General features: G+C 42.0%; 1 long non-coding RNA gene across 1 annotated transcript in view; it reads right to left on the bottom strand.

The window, feature by feature from the left end:
• Positions 1–2245: 2245 nt before the first annotated feature.
• The window catches only part of LOC147365951 (uncharacterized), a 41377-nt gene continuing 37622 nt past the window's right edge, over positions 2246–6000 (bottom strand). Inside the window, exon 3 of the long non-coding RNA XR_015133082.1 lies at positions 2246–2735. This is a non-coding gene — a long non-coding RNA (uncharacterized LOC147365951). The remainder of the gene's footprint in view (positions 2736–6000) is intronic.

The raw sequence follows: 6000 nt of genomic DNA, 5'->3' as shown, positions 1-6000 counted from the left end.
ATGCCTTTGGTGAGACTCAGACAGCCCACCCTCCCAGAGAACAGCCTTCTTGCTTTCTCCCCGGCAAGGCAGGTGTGCAGAGACGTGCAGTTGTACGGAGCACACATTCTCAGAAAACAAACAAACAAAAAAAGTAAGTTAATGTTTGCCACCTCGAGGAGCCACAACTAGTCTTTTAAGACACGGAGTCTAACAAGGACTTCTCCAGCTTCTAGGGTGTGACTCCTTTTGTAAGAATGCTGTTGCTGACAATTTTCATCACGGATGTGTGATTGAAAGAAGGGCTCTGACAATACCAGCAATCATAGACAATATCCATCTGTGTTCTCTGCCTGTTTGAAATTGCAAAACTCCACTTCAAATGTATTTTTATGTTATCTTCAGTCATTAAGGTCAGGCCCTAGGCAGTGCAGTGTACATGTGTGCTCCTGTGTGAGCAGTTGTGTCTGACTCGTTGTGATCCCATGGACTGTAGCCCACCAGGTTCCTCTGTCCATGGAATTTTCCAGACAAGAATACTGCAGTGGGTTGTATTTTCCTACTCCAGGGGATCTTCCCGACCCAAGGATCAAACAAACATCTCTTGTGTCTCCCGCTTTGGTTGGCAGATTCTTTACCACCGTGCCACCTGTGAAGCATATACATTATCTCTAACACTTATAACAACCAGGAAGGTATTTATTGTCCTCTGGATATAATTCAGATGGAAAAAGTGTCTCATGTTGATCGAATGACTTAACAAAGGTAACTCAAAATAAGTAGCCAAGTCAAAATTTGAAATCACTATTTAATTCCAAGGACAATATTCTTTTCATTGATGTATGTATGTCACATATGTGCCATATCACACATGGTAAATAGCCTTGTGAGATGTAAATATCACCATATTTTGGATTCCTGAGGGAGGAAGTTATGTATACCCTTAGTACCTGACATGCTATGAATTCTAAACAAATACTTAGTCACTGGACTATTCCTTTATAGAAATACAATTCAAAACAAATGTTAGTCTTAATCATTTAGGCTTTATCTGCTATTTCTTTTTGGTCATTTCACATGATATTTACCCTGTGTGTGCTAAGTTACTTAAGGTATATGACACTATCACAAAGCTAGGAATGTGTGTGTGTGTGTGTGTGTGTGTGTGTGTGTGTGTGTGTGCGTATTTGCATGAGTGAGTCGCTTCAGTCATGTCTGACTCTTTCTGACCCTATGGACTTTAGCCCTCCAGGCTCCTCCGTCGATGGGATTCTCTAGGCAAGAATACTTGAGTGGGTTGCCATGCCCTCCCTCCAGGAGATCATCTCGACCCAGGGGTCTAGCCCACGTCTCTTACGTCTCTTGCACTGGCAGGCAGGTTCTTTACCACTAGGATGTTTACCCAGGATGGACCTAATTTCTGGAAAGTTTCCCTGGTTGAGCCAAAAGGATTCAACCAATCCAGGTTGACATGGAACAATTCCACGCAAGAGCAACTATCAGTACCTATTCCTGAAATAAAATCAACAAAAATCTAACAAACATCCACAACCAACTCAGTTCTTCTGACAAAGAAATATGGTAAATAAATAAATAAAAACATTGTTCTTAAATATGGAGAGTTCTAATAATTTGATTGATAAAAAAAAAAAAAGAGAGAGACGCTTTATTTGTTGACTCTGCAGGAGAATAAGGGGCAAATGATTCTACCTTCAAATCCCCAACTGCATCTTCTGCATCTTGTTCTTTGTAAGTAAATTTCCGTGTTTTTGTATCTAGCTCACCTGATTTATAAAATGCTATTTTAATATAAACACACATAATAAATATGATTATTTGCTTCAACCAACCACTTGAAGATTCCATTCAAGATCAAAAAATAAATAGGCTATTTATCAATAGCAATCACTGAAAGATTCCATTCAAGATCAAAAAATAAATAGGCTATTTATCAATAGTAAGATGACTATAACTGAAATATACATATATAATTTAAAAGAACAGCTATTCAAATATTAGCCATTTTGCCACGTTTCCTGAGAGCTTTTTTTTTAACATTAGCAGTCAAAAGAGTGACAGTCTGTCGGGACCCCAAGACCTCTATGGATGGCAAACTTAACAGTTAAAAGATTGCACAGAGTGCTTTTATTCTGACCCACATGAGAATTAGGCTCAAGCATAAAGGAAAAATAAATGGGAATTAGAGGGCAACTCACAGAGGCATTTCAGTTGGGGAAAAAATACCACCATTAAGTCCCAAATGCAATTTATGAATACAGCATTTGAATTTTTTAATTGTTTTTACCAAAAAAAAAAAAAATGAGGTTAATGGAATTACATTGGAACCAGCCATTCGATCATGTACAATTTAGCTGACTAACATCTCTGTACATCCAGTCCTGAGCTCCTGATCATATCTGTAATCTTGCCAAACTTTGAGTCCAATAAGAGAAATCTTTTTCCTTTCTGTTTTTTCTCCCCCTGGGTAGGAATGGAAGAGGCTGGTGATTTCAAGTACTCCATGTTTCACGGTCAAACAGGATCAATTTGATACAGCTGCCAGGGACATATGAAGCAGAAAGGGGGCCCTGGAGGTCATCTGTGCTGGTAGTTTTCAAATCAACTAGAGCCACTTTGAAACTATCACCACATTTGTCTACTCTTCTCTCTCCAATGGCTTAATATGCATTCCACAGGGAACCAGAGAAGAGGAAGTCTTCTTGGATAAGATGCCAGACAAGTGAGGCTACATATCTCTGAAACAGATAATAAAAGATTATTATTACTATTTCCAATAATAAAATTATTATTTTATATCAGAAACCCATGAACACATACTTCTGTAGGACAATTTTTAATGTTTGCAATAGACAATCAAAGTAGACCTCCCAAAGGCTTTCGCCTGAGACCAAATACCCATGCCCAATCTGTTTTCAAAGTTCTACACATACAGCATTCCTAAGAGTGAAAGAAATTAGATCCATAGGATGAAAAGGGTCATTCATTTTTTCATTCATTCATTCATCACATGTTAAATTTCAGATACGTCGAGCAGTGGGAATTCAGTGTCTATCCTCAAAAACAAATACTATCTAGTGAAGAGAAAAAAATGTGATAACAGTTATGGTTCAAAACAAGAGTGGATATGTAACAAAATTTCTGCTGGTTTGACCATCTGTCTGCTTCATCACCGAAACTCCCCACACTGAGCCTCCAAACATTTCCTCTCCTATCAGACACGGCTGTTTTTGCCACTCCCCCAGTGGAACAAAGGTGTCCCCTGCCACTCTGCCAGAGCTACTTCTGTGACCAAAGCAGAGCACACTGCTCCTCCATATTGTTATTATCTTTGCCATTTTTCCCTTGTCCAAAGTCTCCTTGGTCAAGGCTGGCCTATAGTCTTGCAGATTAAGAAGATACAACCCACTCCTGTTTGTGTTTCACCATGTCATAGACCCTCGGAGAAGGCAATGGCACCCCACTCCAGTACTCTTGCCTGGAAAATCCCATGGATGGAGGAGCTTGGAGGGCTGCAGTCCATGGGGTCGCTAAGAGTCCGACACGACTGAGCGACTTCACTTTCACTTTTCACTTTCATGCATTGGAGAAGGAAATGGCAACCCACTCCAGTGTTCTTGCCTGGAGAATCCCAGGGATGGGGGAGCCTGGTGGCTGCCGTCTATGGGGTCACACAGAGTCGGACACGACTGAAGTGACTTAGCAGCAGCATGTCATAGACCCTAAAGAAATTTTACAGAACTTAGTGAAGTAGCACTTGCAGACCTGTAGGGTTCAGACCCATCAGAATGAAGCCAGCATGAGTTTGGCCAGGAGACAAATCCAAGCCTCCAAGAGGCTCCTTGACCTTGCTGGAAGGCCTTGAGCCAGGCTACCTCTCTGGCTGTGCAGACATCACCAGACCTGCCTGAATCTTGAGAAAGGACAGAGTGTGACTTCTTTTCCCAAAAGTTTCCTTAGCCTTAATGGCAGCACATTTCTATGGGGTTTCTCCCAGCAGATCACAGATACATCTTGACAAGTGTGACTCCTACTTGGGCTCTAGTGAGGATAACACCAGTGGAGATGTGGAGGAATGGAGCCCTGAGCTGCAGAGCCCAGGAAGGGCAGCTGGATCTGAAAAGGTCACTGAGGAGATCACATTTGAAAGATGTGCTGTACTCCATTAGTCAGACCATCATTGTGTACATTGGAGGATGGAATCTCAGGAAAGTAAAGGAACAAACAATTCAAAGGCTTAAAGGAATGAAAAAAGTACAGTGTGGATGAAAAAATAATACATGCTTGCTTGCTGAAGTACAATATTTGGTGTTAGGAGGAAAGAAGCAAGACAGGAGCCTGGAAACCAGGAAGGGTTTGATCACAGAGTTTTATATGCTACATGAAAGAATCTGTTTTATCCTCTCTTGGGTTTTGTGGGTTTTGTTTTGTTTTTTTTGGCAAACCTTTGAAGACCTGAGCTGGATAATTATTTGATCATATTTACCCAGCGGAAAGATCACTGTGTTAATAGTGTAGAAGGTGGTGTTGATGCTAGCTGAAACTACAATACTTTGGCCACCTAATGTAAAGAGCCAACTCATTGGAAAATACCTTGATGCTGGGAAAGACTGGGGGCAGGAGGAGAAGAGGGTGACAGAGGATGAGATGGTTGGATGACATCACCAACTCAATGGACATGAGTTTGAGCAAACTCCAAGAGATAGGGAAGGACAGGGAAGCCTGGCATGCTGCAGTCCATGAGGTCGCAAAGAGTCAGACATGACTGAGTGACTAAACAACAACAAGACTAGAATAAAAAGAGTCAGGAAGGTCTATTTGGAAGAGGCTCTAATTTTCAGGCAGGAGGCCATGAGATATTGTAGCAGACAGACTACTAAGATGGCCCCAAGATTCCTACCCAAAGGTACCCATGAAACCCCCTTCCCTTGAGTGTGAGAGAGGACTAAAAATATGATGGGTATCACTTTTGTGATATGCCAAAGGTGAAAGAATCATACAGATGTGATTGAAGTCCCTAATCAGTTGACTGTGAGTCAATCAAAGGAGACACTATCCTGCAGGGAACCAATCTAACCAGGTGAGCCCTCAAAAGAGCATTTAGAGGTCAGAGACTGGAACCATCAGGGATATCCACTTGCTGGCCTTGAGGAAACAAGCCACTCTATTCTGAGCAGGCCTATGAAAGGATCACATGGTGAGGATCTGGAGGAGCCCCTAGGAGATAGGAGGCAGCAAGATAAAATCCTGACCCATATAAACTATGAGATAATAAATGTGTGTTGTCTTTATTGTCTTAATCATCTAAACATGTGGCAATTTTGTGTAGCAATATGAAAAAAAAATACAGATATAGATATCAGGAGGCAAATAAGTAATATATTCAGAAGAAAGACCTGAAAGGAAGTAGAGTGTGAGCCGATGTGAGTGAAAGAATAACTCAGAAGTTGCTAACTGGGATGGTAGGCAACCAGTTTTATTTTGAACATGTTGAGCTTTCTATAGCTTGCTATAGGGCATTCAGGCAGCCAGGTCTAGAATTCAGTTGTATAAAAGGCCCTAATGCCAAAGGAAAGTCAAGGGTTAAGCCCGGTAAATAGACCACATCTGAAGGGTGGTAGCCAAAGTCTGGAGCCCAGGGAGGCAGAGTAACCATGGTGACCAACGAACATGGAGGCTGGGAGCAGGCAGGTGGAAGGGGCCAGAGGAAGCTGCCTGCAGGTCTCTCAGGGACTCCACATACTCACGTGACTGCTCCAGGGGGTCTTGTTCTATGTTGCTGTCATCATCATTTTTAAGAAACAAATCAAATCAGGCAGGGCCATGGTTAGATTGTGATCACCAGGGCACATGTAAGGAGAAAGGAAAGAAGACTTAAGATGAAGCGCTCTCAGATGCATTGATGTTCAGATGACAGGAAGGGGATGGGGAGCTGGCCATGAGACTCAGAAGGAGGGGCCGGGGATGGAGGAGGAGAAGGAAGAGAAACAGCTTTTCCTGAAA

Source organism: Bos grunniens, chromosome 9 (assembly GCF_055505025.1).
Source record: "Bos grunniens cultivar Pamir isolate PY7600 chromosome 9, Bosgru_T2T1.0, whole genome shotgun sequence".
NCBI lineage: Eukaryota > Metazoa > Chordata > Mammalia > Artiodactyla > Bovidae > Bos > Bos grunniens.
This window is presented reverse-complemented; position numbering and strand designations above follow the sequence as displayed.